General features: G+C 37.7%; 1 protein-coding gene across 1 annotated transcript in view; it reads left to right on the forward strand.

Moving 5' to 3' along the window:
- Positions 1-1,216: 1,216 nt before the first annotated feature.
- MGAT4C (MGAT4 family member C) overlaps positions 1,217-16,135 on the forward strand; it is a 685,880-nt gene continuing 670,961 nt past the window's right edge. Inside the window, exon 1 of the mRNA XM_062202448.1 lies at positions 1,217-1,247. The gene's annotated coding sequence lies outside the window, so the exon portion shown is untranslated. The remainder of the gene's footprint in view (positions 1,248-16,135) is intronic.

The following is a 16,135-nucleotide window of genomic DNA, read 5'->3' on the forward strand; positions in this document are numbered from 1 at the left end:
ATGAAGAAAGTATGTATTTGGAAATGTGATTACAATCAGATATTTTAATATATCCAACTCAGAGGAGGTTAAAACTTAAACTGACATCACCAGTTGTTCAGATCATAGCATTTTACTCAAAATGTTACTTTCAAATCTTCTTCAGTCTCTTAAGAATATTTAAATATTTTGGCTTAGGATTTTTTTTTGCCATATTGTCTATAAATACACACAAAACTTCATTATTTTCACATTACTTTAAAATTATTGATGATTCTCCATTGCCAAAGGTGGGTTTTATTTCTATGTATCTATCATTTTAATAAATTACTATTGAATTAGATTTTATGTTGCTTACATATTGTACATACTGAACACAAACAATAAAAACACTACAAAGTCACTTAAAGATGTATACTTTAGTGTACACCTAGATCAATGATTTAATTTGGGAGAGCTGTTTCATTACTGTGTTACTAAAATCTATAGAGAACAAAGAAGGAAATTTGAATTCTGTGGTTTCCTTTGTTTAGCAAGCATTTTTAACATGTGAACAGACAGAATTCTTCTTACCCATGAATCCAGAAGGCATTGGAGCATATACAATTCATTAAAAAATATCATATTGTCAACCACTGATTTACACAGAAACTTTATTCTGATGGGCAGTTTACATTTTGGGATCTATATCTCACCTGTTGCCTGTTTATTGATATTCCTCCCCTGTAGTTTTGTATCTTCAGTTAGAGAAAAATATATTGTAGGAAATAATGTGGCTTCGTTAGATTGATGAATTTATTTAAAATTTTTAAGTAAAAAATAAAGTTTCTTTCATGAAATGATGTCACTCAAACTTCTCATGTTACAAACTATCTTTGCCAAGCAATAAATCATGTTTCTGTAATGATTATTTAAATTTTTGAGTAGAGTATCTATTTGAAATTTCTTCAGTCAATTAGGAAAGACTTTATAACCTTAAACACTGGACTTTCTTCTCTGAAATTTTTGAAGTGTGGTTGTATGTGTCCTGAATTACAAAGATGGGTTCTATCATATTTTTTCATAGAAGCAAAACAAAGGATTGTTTCCTAAACATCTAGGGAAAATGTAACTGTAATGCAACTTAAAATCTGTGCCAACATGGAAACAAACTTGTTAAGAACGGAGGATGTTTCACCAACTTCTTGAAAGTCATTTAATGTGTCTCATGTATTTAATCATGGTTTCTGTAACTGCAGGTGAGTGTGCAGTATCAGAAAGGGACATTGGTGAGTCTAGTCTCTGTGTCTGTACAGCTTCTTATGGAATCTTCATCTGCTTTTATCTAACTCAAAATCAGGATTGCTTGCACTTAATATTCTTAAGGTTAAGAATGGTGATATTGGGGCCAGCGCCACGGCTCACTTGTCTAATTCTCTGCCTGCGGCACTGGCATCCCATATGGGCACCGGGTTCTAGTCCCGGTTGCTCCTCTTCCAGTCCAGCTCTCTGCTGGCCCAGGAGTACAGTGGAGGATGGCCCAAGTGTTTGGGCCCTTGCACCTGCGTGGGAGACCAGGAGGAAGCACCTGGCTCCTGGCTTCAGATTGGCGCAGCACTGGCCATACTGGCCATTTGGGGAGTGAAGCAATGGAAGGAAGACCTTTTTCCCTGTCTCTCTCTCTCACTGTCTATAACTCTACCTGTCAAATAAAAATTAAAAAAAAAGAATGGTGATATTCTTCCCTAAGATTTAGAGAACTTTTGCATAATCAATGGAAAATAATTAAGTAATGATTCATTTTCACATGGCTCCTTGTTCATGAATAAAGAAGAAAATGTGGTATATCCTAGCTTTTAAATAACTTAGATCCTCAATTTTAATTTCTTTGCTAAAGTACAAGGTAATGTCATGAGGCTTGGATATTTTGACTTTGAAATTACTGCTTTTTAAGCTATTATTATCAAAATCTTTTTAAAGGAAAAGAGTATTGATTTTTAAGCTGTTCAGTAATTTTTATGATAACATTATCAAAATCAGATTTTAATATTTTTAGATTTATATATTTGACAGGTATAGAGGCAGAGACAGATTGAGAGTTAGAGAAATCTTTCATATTTTACCTGTTGTGTTACTCCCCAAATAGCTGCAACAGCTGGGGCTGGGCATGGATGAATCCGGGAGCCTAGAGCCTTTTTATCTATGTCTCCCCTGTTGAGTGGCAGGACCCAGGCATGTTAGCAGGAAGCTAGATTGGAAGCAAAGTAGCTGGAACTCCAAACAGTACTTGTATATGGGATTGAGCATCTCAAGTGACGCTTAACCTGCTGCACTAAAACGACTCCCAAATTCTATTTTTTGAAATGAGAGAACATTTTTAACTTCATTCTGAAGTCACTTGAATGAATTAATGTGATTTTTATTACTGCATATGTCATGCAATATTAGGCAATTGTTAATTTGTAGATTTTTTTAAATTTTATGAGATCTTAAAATGATTTATGTATTAAACTGCTAATTAAAACTCTATAAAGTGCTAGGCAAGTGAAGGTGAAAGCTTCAAAGGATAGTTCTGAAATTAATAATAAAATTAAAGCAATAGATTACCCAGTTTTTAAAATACTGGTTAATGAGCAAAAATTAAGTTTGGAAAATTATTAGATATACCTGATGTTCCAATAGGGGTCAACTATATAATTATATCTTCACAGTCTGGGTAGGCCAGCAATGTTAGGAGGTCATAAAGATGTATACATATGGAAATACCACATGGTACCCCAAAACATGAACAATTTTTTATGCCCATCAAAAATTTAAAAACTAATGAATTAAATTTTAAAAATCATGTTTACATCTTAAATCTAACAGGTAATGATGGACTGTTACAGTGCCCATTTGACCATTAATTATTTTCAACCACAGTATTTATACTGTGTTCATTTAAAAATCATAGTAACTACTTCTTTTTAAAAAAAAATGTCTAAGTACACATAGGCAATATTGGAAAATGTATTTTGTTCAGTTTTGAATTTTTTTCAGCATGTTATTAAAAAGGATTGTACTGAGGTAGGTATTTGGTACAGTGTTTAAGATGTCACTTGGGATACCCAAATTTCATGTGAGAATACTTAGATTCATATCCCAGTTCCACTTCCAGCTTCCTGTTAGCATACATCCTGAGAGTTGACAGCTCAAGTACTTGAATTCCTGCCACCCATACTGAGTTCCTGGCTGCTGGATTTGTCTTGGTCTAGCCCTGGCTGTTGTGCGAATTTGGGGGATGAACCAATAGATGGGAAATCAATCAATCCATCTTCTCTCTCTCTCTCTTTCTCCCCCTCTTTCTTCTATCTGTACTTCTCTTTCCCTCTCAAATAAAATAAATAACTAAAAAAGAAGTTTGCTTGAGTAGTTAACAAACAAAATGTTGATCCTATAGAAATATGGAGAAGAATGATGATTACCAGGGTCAGGAGGTTAAGTGCCTATTTATTGGGAAGATTTTGGTCAAGGAATACAATATGCCATTACTTTAAAATACTAAGTTCAGGAGGGGTAGTGTACAACATGGTGACTATAATTAAAAATATATTGTGTTTTGCAAAAATGTGAAATGAGTAAATGGAAAGTGTTTTCATAAAGAAATGATAACATTGTAGGTATTGTATGTTAATTATTTAGATCTAGTCATTCCACAATGTATATTCTGTACTTCAAAATATGTTGTATACAGTAAATATGTACAGTTTTCTCTGTTTCAAAAGAAAAATTTTGAAAAAATAAAAATTATACTGTATGCATATTTTATAGAACAGATGCATGTCCAAAGAAAGATAATATTTCACTGTCCTCTTTTAATTGTTAATAGGAAAAATATATTAGTAAGTATACTTGAATACAATTTGCTAACAGAATTCCACAAACCTTTTAAGATAAGAAAAGTTTAATTACGTGTTCCTTGTAGTATTAAATATTTCTCAGTATACATTATTTAAATTGTTATTTTTATGTATTTTATGTATTTTTATGTATTTTAGTCTCAGAAGACTAAAAATGGTTGTAATATTTTGAAAATTTGAATTCAGTTTTTTTTTCTAATTTAAACTATAGTATAGAGAAAATAATAAGGAAAAGGAAACCATTTGTGATGGGTTAAATTGTGGTCCCCCTCCTACAAAATTCTTATATAGTCCCCTAGACCCTCAAAATATGACCTTTTTTAGAATTAGTGTCTTTACAGAGACAGTCAAGTTAATAGGAAAACATGAGGGTGGACCCTAATCCAATATGACAGCTATCTTTATCCAAAGTGGAAATTTGGACACACAGAGGGATGACAACATACAGAGAGGAAGAGGTTACCAAGGCTAGGAGTTTCTCTGTCACAGCCAGAATAAACACCTTGATTTTGTTCTGTAGCTTACAGAATTGTGAGGCAATAAATTTTGCAACAAATTTTACAACAAATTTGTGGCATTTTGTTACAACAGCTCTATAAAGCAAATACAGTCTCCTAAAAATATTTCATGACTGAGGTAGAGATTTAACCACATTGGCTTAAAAAGAATATATGTAGGAACTTGGATACTGAGTATAGTTACGAATTTCTGAAGAGTGATGAAGAAGCTAGAAATATTAGTCTGTTATTCTTAAAGTTCAAAGAGGAATACCAACTTTCTTATCTAATTATTATATAAATTACTGAATAACCATTTGTGTTGTGAATTTTGCAGTGTAAAATAGTTGTACAGACTTGGAACATGAATTCAACCTCAGCACTATCTCTTTGTTCTTCTCAAGAAATGGGAATAAAGAGTGGGACACATGGGTTTGGAATATATCTGAAGCTGGAGGAAACATATTTTTCGTATGAATACCACATCTCCTACACTAAAATAACCCAGATTATTTCATGTGTGTTAATTAGTGGAGACCAAACTCCCAGCCCTTCACAACCAGCACAAACAGAATGAGCGTTGGATAACTCAGGTCTATAAAATCAGAGTTCACTATTTTCTTGGTGAGAGAAATTGATGTAGAGGCAAACAAATAAACCAAATCAACCAAATTTGCTTTTGTCTCTATTTGAAGCTATTTTGGAACTGAGTACAAGAAAGCTAAAATATAGAGACCAGAGGCCCTTTGTCCTGGGTCGAATACCAAGAGTAATAACATCAGCCAAATTTACTTAACCAGACATCTATTACATTGGGGTTGATCTTGATAAAACAAATAAAAAACTATTGACTTAGTAGGATATGATACTTTGGGACTTCAGGTCATTTTCCGAGGTGGCCTTGGTAGTATGCTTGACTGAGTCCAAACGTGGTGATCAACATATAGGCTTTTCACAGAATATGTTAATAAAGGAGAAAATAATTAGTACATGTTTTTACAGTGTGCATGTGTGTATGCATGTGTATGTGTTTACGTTTTCAGGGATAACTTTATTACCAGGAAAGACTACAAGTGACTTCTAAGTTATCAAATTTTTGTTGGACTCTAAAGAATGGACCTTAACATCAAATACTTAACTGCTTTAAGGATACTGGTTCTGAGTCTTGCTATTGTCTTTTAAGGATCCTTGGAGAAGCTGTTTGCATAAGGTACTACCTGGCTTGCAGCAATACTAGATTTCCCTGTCTTCTGCTTTGCACCCTGCTTGCTTCCTGTTATGCTTAGTTAACAGTGCCCCCCCTCCTGCTGACATCCTCATTTCTCTACCTCTTGAGATCACTAATGGGAATAAAGAACCATTACTAAACAATGACTGCAAAGTGCTGAAGTGCTCACCCAGCCAAAAGATTCTTCTGTTTACTGCCCTTGTTTTTTATGTTATTTACTTAATCTAGGTTATGAAAGCATGACATACGGGTGGTTACGCAACACTATGGAAATATATATTATCCACAGCTCTTCCTATCATTAAATGACATGACATCAATAATATCAGAGCTAATGATTCCATGCACACCAAATATCACAGTAATGTCTCTAGATTTACCCTTTAAAGTAGGACATAGAAGTCACTGATGCATGTAACGTTGATGCATGTGCTGTACATTATAAGTGGAATACATTTACACAATTGGAGACCCAGTTTGGACACATTAATAAGTTCCACACATATTTTATTATTTTTAGAAATTTAATGTATACACACATTAGATTTAGGAATTTAGTGATTCTCCTCCAACCTACCCTCCCTCCTACCTTCACTTCCACCCTTCTTCCTCTTCCCTCTCCTATTCCCATTCTTATTTTTTACTAAAATCTGTTTTCAATTAACTTTTTTTTAAATTAAACTTTTATTTAATGAATATAAATTTCCAAAGTACAGCTTATGTGTTACAATGGCTTCCCCCTCCCAAAACTTCCCTCCCACCTGCAACCCTCCCCTTTCCCGCTCCCTCTCCCCTTCCAATCACATCATTGCTGGGTCTTAGTCCACCGTACAAGGATGGACTGGGTCCGAGGAAAGGTAAGTGTGCCTCTCGCCCATTCCCCAGCCTCCTGATCCCGGAGACAGTCAGACGCAGTGGGGAGCCAAGTCTAGCAAGGACTCATTTACTTCGTGCAAAACAGAGCCTTTTATAGCACAAAACTGCAGAGTCATTGGGGCAGGGCTAAGGACCAACCAATCACTTAAACGGTCATTTTACGGGGGGATTTCTATAGGACTAGCCATATGTCTATACACTTGTTACTAGTTTTGTTACCTCCAATGATGTTGCGCAGCCAATTAGTTTTAGTGGTAAATAACTTTGGATTCCGCCCACCTTACTTCCTTTGGGCACCATCGTGTAACTAATTTCCCCACACATCATGATTCATTTTCAATTCTCTTTATATACAGAAGATCAGTTTAGTATATATTAAGTAACGATTTCAACAGTTTGCCCCCATATAGCAACACAAAGTGAAAAAAAATACTGTTGGAGTACTAGTTATAGCTATAATAAGAGTGTACAGCACATTAAAGACAGAGATCCTACATAATATTTTTTTAAAAAAATTAATTAATTTTCTATGCCATTTCCAATTTAACACCAGGTTTTTTTTTTCATTTCCAATTATCTTTATATACAGAAGATCGATTCAGTATATAATTAGTAAAGATCACATCAGTTTGTACCCACGTAGAAACACAAAGTGTAAATATACTGTTTCAGTACTAGTTATAGCATCACTGCACATTAGACAACACATTAAGGACAGATCCCACATGGGATGTAAGCACACAGTGACTCCTGTTGCTGACTTAACAATTTGACACTCCTGTTCATGGCATCAGTAATCTCCCTAGGCTCTAGTCATGAGTTGCCAGGGCTATGGAAACCTTTAGAGTTCACCGACTTCGATCTTATTCCGATAGGGTCATAATCAAAGTGGAAGTTCTCTACTCCCTTCAGAGAAACGTACCTCCTTCTTTGATGGCCCCGTTCTTTCCACTGGGATCTCACTCCCAGAGATCTTTCATTTAGGTCGTCTTCTTTTTTTTTTTTTTTCTTTTCCATGGTATCTTGGCTTTCCATGCCTACAATACTCTCATGGGCTCTTCAGCCAGATCCACATGCCTTAAGGGCTGATTCTGACGCCAGAGTGTTGTTTAGGATGTCTGCCATTCTATGAGTCTGCTGTGTATCCCACTTCCCATGTTGGATCTTTCTCCCCCTTTTTGATTCTATCAGTTAGTATTAGCAGACACTTGTCTTGTTTGTGTGATCCCTTTGATTCTTAGACCTATCAGAGCCATCGGTTGTGAACTGAAATTGATCACTTGGACTAGTGAGATGGCATTGGTACATGCCACCTTGATGGGATTGTATTGGAATCCCCTGGTACATTTCTAACTCCATCATTTGGGGCAAGTCTGATTGTGCATGTCCCAAATTGTACATCTCCCTCTCTTTTTCCACTCTTAAATTTAACAGGGATCACTTTTCAGTTAAAATTTAAACATTTAAGAATAATTGTGTGTTAATTACAGAGTTCAACCACTAGTACTAGAACCACAACAACAACAACAAATACTAAAAAGGATAAAGTATTACATTGTACATCTAGAGTAAGGACAAGAACTGATCAGGTCATTGTTTCTTATACATTCAATGCAATACCAATCAAGATACCGAAGACATTCTTCTCAGATCTGGAAAAAATAATGCTGAAATTCATATGGAGACACAGAAGACCTCGAATAGCCAAAGCAATCTTGTACAACAAAAACAAAGCCAGAGGCATCACAATACCAGATTTCAGGATATACTACAGGGCAGTTGTTATCAAAACAGCATGGTACTGGTACAGAAACAGATGGATAGACCAATGGAACAGAATAGAAACACCAGAAATCAATCCAAACATCTACAGCCAACTTATATTTGATCAAAGATCCAAAACTAATCCCTGGAATAACGACAGCCTATTCAATAAATGGTGCTGGGAAAATTGGATTTCCATGTGCAGAAGCTTGAAGCAAGACCTCTACCTTTCACCTTACACAAAAATTCACTCAACGTGGGTTAAAGACTTAAATCTACAACCCGAAACCATCAAATTATTAGAGAGCATTGGAGAAACCCTGCAAGATATAGGTACAGGCAAAGACTTCTTGGAAAAGACCCCAGGAGCACAGGCAGTGAAGAACAAATTAACATTTGGGATTGCATCAAATTGAGAAGTTTCTGTACTTCAAAAGAAACAGTCAGGAAAGTGAAAAGGCAATCAACAGAATGCGAAAAATATTTGCACAATATACTACAGATAAAGGATTGATAACCAGAATCTACAAAGAAATCAAGAAAATCCACAACATCAGAACAAACAACCCACTTAAGAGAGGGCCAAGGACCTCAATAGACATTTTTCGAAAGAGGAAATCCAAATGGCCAAGAGACACATGAAAAAATGTTCAAGATCACTAGCAATCAGAGAAATGCAAATCAAAACCACAATGAGGTTTCACCTCACCCCGGTTAGAATGGCTCACATTCAGAAATCTACCAACAATAGATGCTGGAGAGGATGTGGGGAAAAAGAGAGACTAACCCACTGTTGGTGGGAATGCAAACTGGTTAAGCCACTATGGAAGTCAGTCTGGAGATTCCTCAGAAACCTGAACATAACCCTACCATACAACCCAGCCATCCCACTCCTTGGAATTTACCCAAAGGAAATTAATTTGGCTAATAAAAAAGCCATCTGCACATTAATGTTTATTGCAGCTCAATTCACAATAGCTAAGACCTGGAACCAACCCAAATGCCCATCAACAGTAGACTGGATAAAGAAATTATGGGACATGTACTCCATAGAATACTATACAGCAGTAAGAAACAATGAAACCCAGTCATTTGCAACAAGATGGAGGAATCTGGAAAACATCATGCTGAGTGAATTAAGCCAGTCCCAAAGAGACAAATATCATTTGTTTTCCCTGATCGGCGACAACTGAGCACCAAAGGGGAAACCTGTTGAAGTGAAATGGACACTATAAGAAACAACGTTTTCAATTAACTTTATACACATTAAGATTAACCCTACTAAGTAAAGAGTTCAACTAATAGTATGAAAAAGAAAAGTATTCCTCAACAGTCAAGACTAGGGATATTCAAAAGTCATCACATCTCAAAGTGTCAGAAGCCTTGTGTTTATTTTAAAACAACAAGAATTCAGGGCCAGCGCTGCGGCTCAGTAGGCTAATCCTCCGCCTGCGGTGCCGGCACCCCAGGTTCTAGTCCCAGTTGGGGCATCGGATTCTGTCCCGGTTGCTCCTCTTCCAGTCCCAGTCCAGCTCTCTACTCTGGCCCGGGAAGGCAGTGGAGGATGGCCCAAGTGCTTGGGCCCTGCACCCGCATGGGAGACCAGGAGGAAACACCTGGCTCCTGGCTTCGGATCAGCACGCCGGCTGCAGTGGCCATTGAGGGGTGAACCAATGGAAAAGGAAGACCTTTCTCTCTGTCTCTCTCTCACTGTCCACTCTGCCTGTCAAAACAACAACAACAACAAAAAACAAGAATTCAGATGGTCCACCACATATAATAATCAAATTCTGAACCTAGTGTAAAGTTAAATATTTTTCTCTTTCCCTTCAGGGACTTTGTAGTGAGAAGGCAGCAAGGTGGTTCTTAGCTTTTTCATTGACAGCATTTTGGAGTGCACACTCAGCTTATTAAGCAAAGGTATTTCTGCATCCATAGTCAAAGTAGGAGAGGGAGGAGATAAATTTTCTAATGGATCAGTAGATTTTAAAGATATAGTCCTACCAGATGGATTGCTGCGCCCACACTATTTTGATTTGCTTGTGATCATTGTTGTGGCTCTCTCAAGTTTCTCTTGATGGTCCCCAACCTTGATATGCAAAGGTCTCTTTAATTTTTTTAACTAACCCTCAAATGCTCACATAGTATATACCCTTAGTCTTTTGTTTAAAAAAAAGGAAGATTTTATTTATTTATTTGAGAGGTGAAGTTTCAGAAAGAGAGAGGGAGAGAGAGGGAGAGAGGTCTTCCATCTGCTGTTTCACTCCCCAAATGGCCACAACAGCTGGAGCTGGGCAGATCCAAAGCCAGAAGCTTTCTCCAGGTCTCCATGTGGGTGCAGTGGCTCAAGTACTTGGGCCATAATCTGCTACTTTCCCAGGCACATCAACAGTAAGCTGCATCAGAAGTGGAGCAGCCTGGGACTCAAACCAGTGCCCATATGAGAAGCCAGTGCTGCAGGCAGAAGCTTAGCCTATGGCGCCACAGCGCTGGCTCCATATACCTTCAGTCTTGAATAAGATCTTCAGGTACTTTAATTAAGGTCATCCTTGTAGAAAACATCCATTTTGGCCGGTGCTGCGGCTCACTAGGCTAAACCTCCACCTGTGGCGCTGGTACCCTGGGTTCTAGTCCCGGTTAGGGCGCCAGATTCTGTCCCGGTTGCTCCTCTTCCAGTCCAGCTCTCTGCTGTGACCCGGGAAGGCAGTGGAGGATGGCCCAAGTGTTTGGGCCCTGCAACCGCATGGGAGAACAGGAGGAAGCACCTGGCTCCTGGCTTCGGATCAGCGTAGCACACCAGCCATAGGGGCCATTTGGGGGTGAACCAATGGAAGGAAGACCTTTCTCTCTGTCTCTCACTGTTTAACTCTGCCTGTCCAAAAAAAAAATCCATTTTTAAATGAAAAACCATTGCTTTTTCTGCTTCTAATGTGATGCATAAGATCCTTGAATTTCTGGCCCACAATACAAGCAAATCTGACTATTTTGCATCTGCTGCCTTCTACTCTGCTTCTCCTTTAGCGTTTGTAAGCATGAGTCATGCTATGCTACTGTGCCCCCACAACCTTCAGTGAGCACATATCAGCATCTCTGGCCTGTCAGTTGCTAGCATTGATTTCGGATTAGTTTTAGGCTTCATTTTTTAATGTGGTCATTAGAGAGATTATGGGGAAAGAGTATATAAAGCTGTTCAGGTAAAAAGAAATCTACCTTAAAAATTCTATACTTTTTCCAACTCTCAACCATCTTATGTCTTTGATATGAATGAGGAGATTCACTTTAATTATCTGTTTGAATTTCTATAAATGACGTTTCATGTTGATGACTAGACCAAATTTTATTTTAATGCTCTTTTATTGATATATATTTTAGTATTTTGTTTCCTATTTTAGAATTTCCCTCAACTAATGGGTAGTCATGAACTATGTCATGAACTATGTTCTTTCTTCCTTTTGTTTTTCCTATTGTTCTTGACACAGCTAAGTCATCATTAATAATATTGGATAGATGATTGAAGAAAACTTTGAAAATGACAAAGGAATGTTGGGAAATAGAACATGATGAGGAAAAAATAACCCATATTAAAACGATATAGACATTGAAATTAATAGGACTTAATTGGTGTCATCCTTTAAAATAGTGATAACATGTAGAGTACTACAGTAGCTTTAAAGTGTGTCACCATTTTTTTTTACTTTCCTCTCATCAGATGATCACACCTGTTGAGTCCACTCCTCTTTAAACTACTTCAATAAATAAATAAACTGAAGAATACTTGATAACTTGGAGGTTAGATTAGAAAAGGCCATACAACTTCTGTAGGCCTCATCAATAAATAAATAAATTGCAGAATAATTGATAATTCGGAGGCTAGTTTACAAAAGGCCATATAACTTCTGTATGCCTTTCTTGGGACACTTTCTTTGGGAGACTCCAGCTACCAAAAAATCCAGCTACCCCAAAGATGCTGTATTATGATAATAAAGCAAGAAAATTGGAAAAGGAATTTCTTAATTTGTAAGCCAATTTTAAAGGAAGTGTAGTCATGATTATCTTGGCTCTTACCCTCTATTAACCTACTTTAAATATCTCTCACTTTTGTCTCTCGAAACTGCGAAATATTTTCAAATTATTACCTATTCTAATCAAAAGCTGAATTCAAGTTAGTTCTTTTTTCAAGCTGTCTAAAGGTTGTGTTTTATAGACTTTCTCAATGAGACAAAAATCTTTACCAAGGGTTGCTGTATTCCTAACAGATGTTTGCTGAAAATTGCTAAGAACTTTAAGAACTTTTACCACAGCCACCTTCAAAAGAACCCAAGCAAGAAAACAACTTTTCCCAGTGAGATTTGTGGGTGTGTATTTTCTCTAATAGCATTAAAAATTGATTCATGAAAAATCCACAGAGGTCTAAAGACATTTTGTCAGGTTAAACTGAAAGGACAGAGATAGTATAAAATTAAAGAGCAGTTGAATTCCCAAAACCTATGAGCAGGAGGCTGGCTTAGAGAATCAGTTGCAAACACCAATCATTTCTCATGTGAAGGGAAGGGTAACCCAGACAGAATCAAGATCCAGAAAGCAGACCCAAGGGATATGGAAAATCATTCCCAGTGATATACTCCATTGGACATAAGAATGGCTGTGAAATAGTGGCTCTGTCTTCTTCCCATTTTACCTGGTAGTTAATGGGAGAACAGTTATACACATCTGAGCCACCACTATATGATGACTATATGGTGAGTAGCTGATTTGTCTCTTAAGGTCATAGGTCTTCAGACTGAGAAGAAAAATACTAAAGGAGTTATATCCAAGCAACTACACTCAAGGAACTTCACATGTACCTGGGCTTATTTTAGATAACAAGATACTCAGACCTGATATTGAAGTAAATGAAATATCTAAAGATCCTGAGAGGGAGTTTATTTTGTATGTAAAATATATTTTGTATGTAAAATATATAAATGGAAGAAACAAGTGGTTGTACCCTTAAGTTCTTTGACACCACCCAACCTTTCATGAGGCAGGGCCAGTGTTAACTCTCCATGAATCTGAAAATGAAATTATCCGTGCCTTTAAAACAGAATACTGTAGAAGGATATATTTTAAAAATATATTTATATCAAGGGAAGAAATTTCATGTAAATAAACAATAAAATCTCAAAATCTCAATTTTGTTCAGAAGGATATATTTAACTTCGGAGAAAAATATTTTTAGCTTTGGCAATGTTTCTAGTGACTTCTCTGAAAGGCGTCAACCACCATATAAAGAAACTCAGTTACCCTGAGGCTACCTTGTGGGACCAGGTGGCGAAACTATATATAGAGAGGAATGATGTCTAAGCATCCCCAACTGTTCCAGCACTAGCTGTTTGAGTTTTCAAAGCCCAGGCATCAGATATGCAAGTGGTAAACACTTTAATGATAACCTTTAACTCAGTAATTATTTGACTACTACTGCAAGAGAAAAGCAGACAAGATGAACTGATTAAATATACACACATAACTACTAGACTCATGTACAAAATAAATGATAGCTATTGTTTAACCTAATGTTTGGGGCAATTCTACAGCAATAGGTAACCAGAAAAGAAAACAATGGATAAGCGGAGCAAGGACTATTGAAATATTGCTAACATTTTTTTCTTCAGAAAATACACAAGCCATGTGTCATTTATAATTTTTCACTCTTGGTTGTCTAGGTCAGAATTTCTTAGCAGTGGCACTGTATATATCTGTGGTCAGATAACTTTTGTTGTGGGGTACTGCCCAATGCATTGTTTAACTGGCACCCCTGGCCTGTGTCCACTGGATGCCAGCTGGCATAAAAGCTTGAAGTTGTGATGACCAGGAGTATCTCCATACATTGACAAATGTCGCCTGGGACAAATTCACTTCTAGTAGAGATTCACTGCTGTAGTTGAATTTAAGGATAGAATAGTGGGAGAAAAAACATCTTGATAAAGTGTATATAAATTCATGATCAAGTAGTCAAAAATCATATCACAGGCCGGCGCCGTGGCTCAACAGGCTAATCCTCCACCTTGTGGCGCCGGCACACCGGGTTCTAGTCCCGGTCGGGGCGCTGGATTCTGTCCCAGTTGCCTCTCTTCCAGGCCAGCTCTCTGCTATGGCCCGGGAGTGCAGTGGAGAATGGCCCAAGTGCTTGGGCCCTACACCCCATGGGAGACCAGGAGAAGCACCTGGCTCCTGCCTTGGGATCAGCGCGGTGCACCGGCCGCAGTGCGCTGGCCGCGGTGGCCATTGGAGGGTGAACCAACGGCAAAAGGAAGTCCTTTCTCTCTGTCTCTCTCTCTCACTGTCCACTCTGCCTGTCAAAAAAAAATATCATATCACATCTCCTACTATTAAACCATGAAGTAGAGATACTACGGGAACAATCAAATTTTAGAATTATAGTGTTTGCAAAGTCATTGAACTGTCTGTACCTCCTATACCTTTATAAACACACATAAGTGTATTTCCTTAAGTTATAAGGTTATTGATGCTCACCTTGACTAATTGTCTAATTTCTGGCATTTTTATTTCATGCTTCAACTGCTTTTTTCATGTGATTTTCTATTGTCCCAAAGAAAACTTTTATGAATTAATGATTTTCCAAGAGATGAGTTTTGTCCCTCAGCTAAACCTATAATTTAGCATTTTTGGTTTTCCAAAATACTTATCAAGAAACAATCATTAATTGAAATTAATTCAATATGCTGTACATTTCTGACGTATGATCTACCTCTAAATTTTAATGATAATAAGGGCCTGTGCTGTGGCGCAGCAGTTTAAAGCTCTGGCCTGAAGTGCTGGCATCCCATATGGACGCTGATCTTAGTCCTGGCTACTCCTCTTTCAATCCAGCTCTCTACTATGGCCTGGGAAAGCAGTAAAAGATGGCCCAAGTCATTGGGCCCCTGTACCCACATGGGAGACCCGGAAGAAGCTCCTGGCTCCTGGCTTTAGGCTTCAGATTGGCACAGCTCTGGCTGTTGTGGCCATCTGGGGAGTGAACCAGTAGATGGAAGACCTTTCTCTCTGTAGCTCTGTCTTTCAAATAAGTAAAATAAATCTTAAAAAAAATTTCATAATAATAATTAGATAGCAACTTACCATTTAGAAAAAAAAAAAGGTTATCAGGATTGCAGGTCATGGAGAAGGAATAAAAGGATTAGGTTTGGGGCTGACACTAGATGTTAAAAAAAGGGTCTTTGATTTTTTCAAAAGTATCGCTATTTTAAGTTATTTAACATCATTTCCTAAATGTTCATTTTTTTGAGTCCATATTCTTGGGCATTTAAGAGTGGACTCTGCCCGCCTTGCGGCGCCGGCACACCGGGTTCTAGTCCCAGTCAGGGCACCGATCCTGTCCCGGTTGCCCCTCTTCCAGGCCAGCTCTCTGCTGTGGCCAGGGAGTGCAGTGGAGGACAGCCCAAGTGTTTGGGCTCTGCACCCCATGGGAGACCAGGAGAAGCACCTGGCTCCTGCCATCGGATCAGCGCGGTGCGCCGGCCGCAACGCGCTACCGCGGCGGCCATTGGAGGGTAAACCAACGGCAAAAGGAAGACCTTTCTCTCTGTCTCTCTCTCACTGTCCACTCTGCCTGTCAAAAATAAAAATAAAAATAAAAAGAGTGGACTCTGCAGTGTGTTGTAATTTGTTATGTTTGTCTCAAACATTGTTCTCTAAACAAGTGGCTTAGTGTAATACTTTTGATTCCTTCCCCCTGTCCCAAGTTGTGGGCAAGAGGATGTATATTGGCTACAAGCAAAATAATTTATTTTTCTACCCCAAAGCCAATGAGAGTATCATTATTTCCTAACGTTTCGGTTTTAAATATTGTTTGTCACAAGTCATGAGAAGCTGCAGTGGATTAGTACAAATCCATCTTCTTTATTGGACAATTT

This window comes from Lepus europaeus, chromosome 10, assembly GCF_033115175.1.
Source record: "Lepus europaeus isolate LE1 chromosome 10, mLepTim1.pri, whole genome shotgun sequence".
NCBI classification, from domain to species: Eukaryota; Metazoa; Chordata; class Mammalia; order Lagomorpha; family Leporidae; genus Lepus; species Lepus europaeus.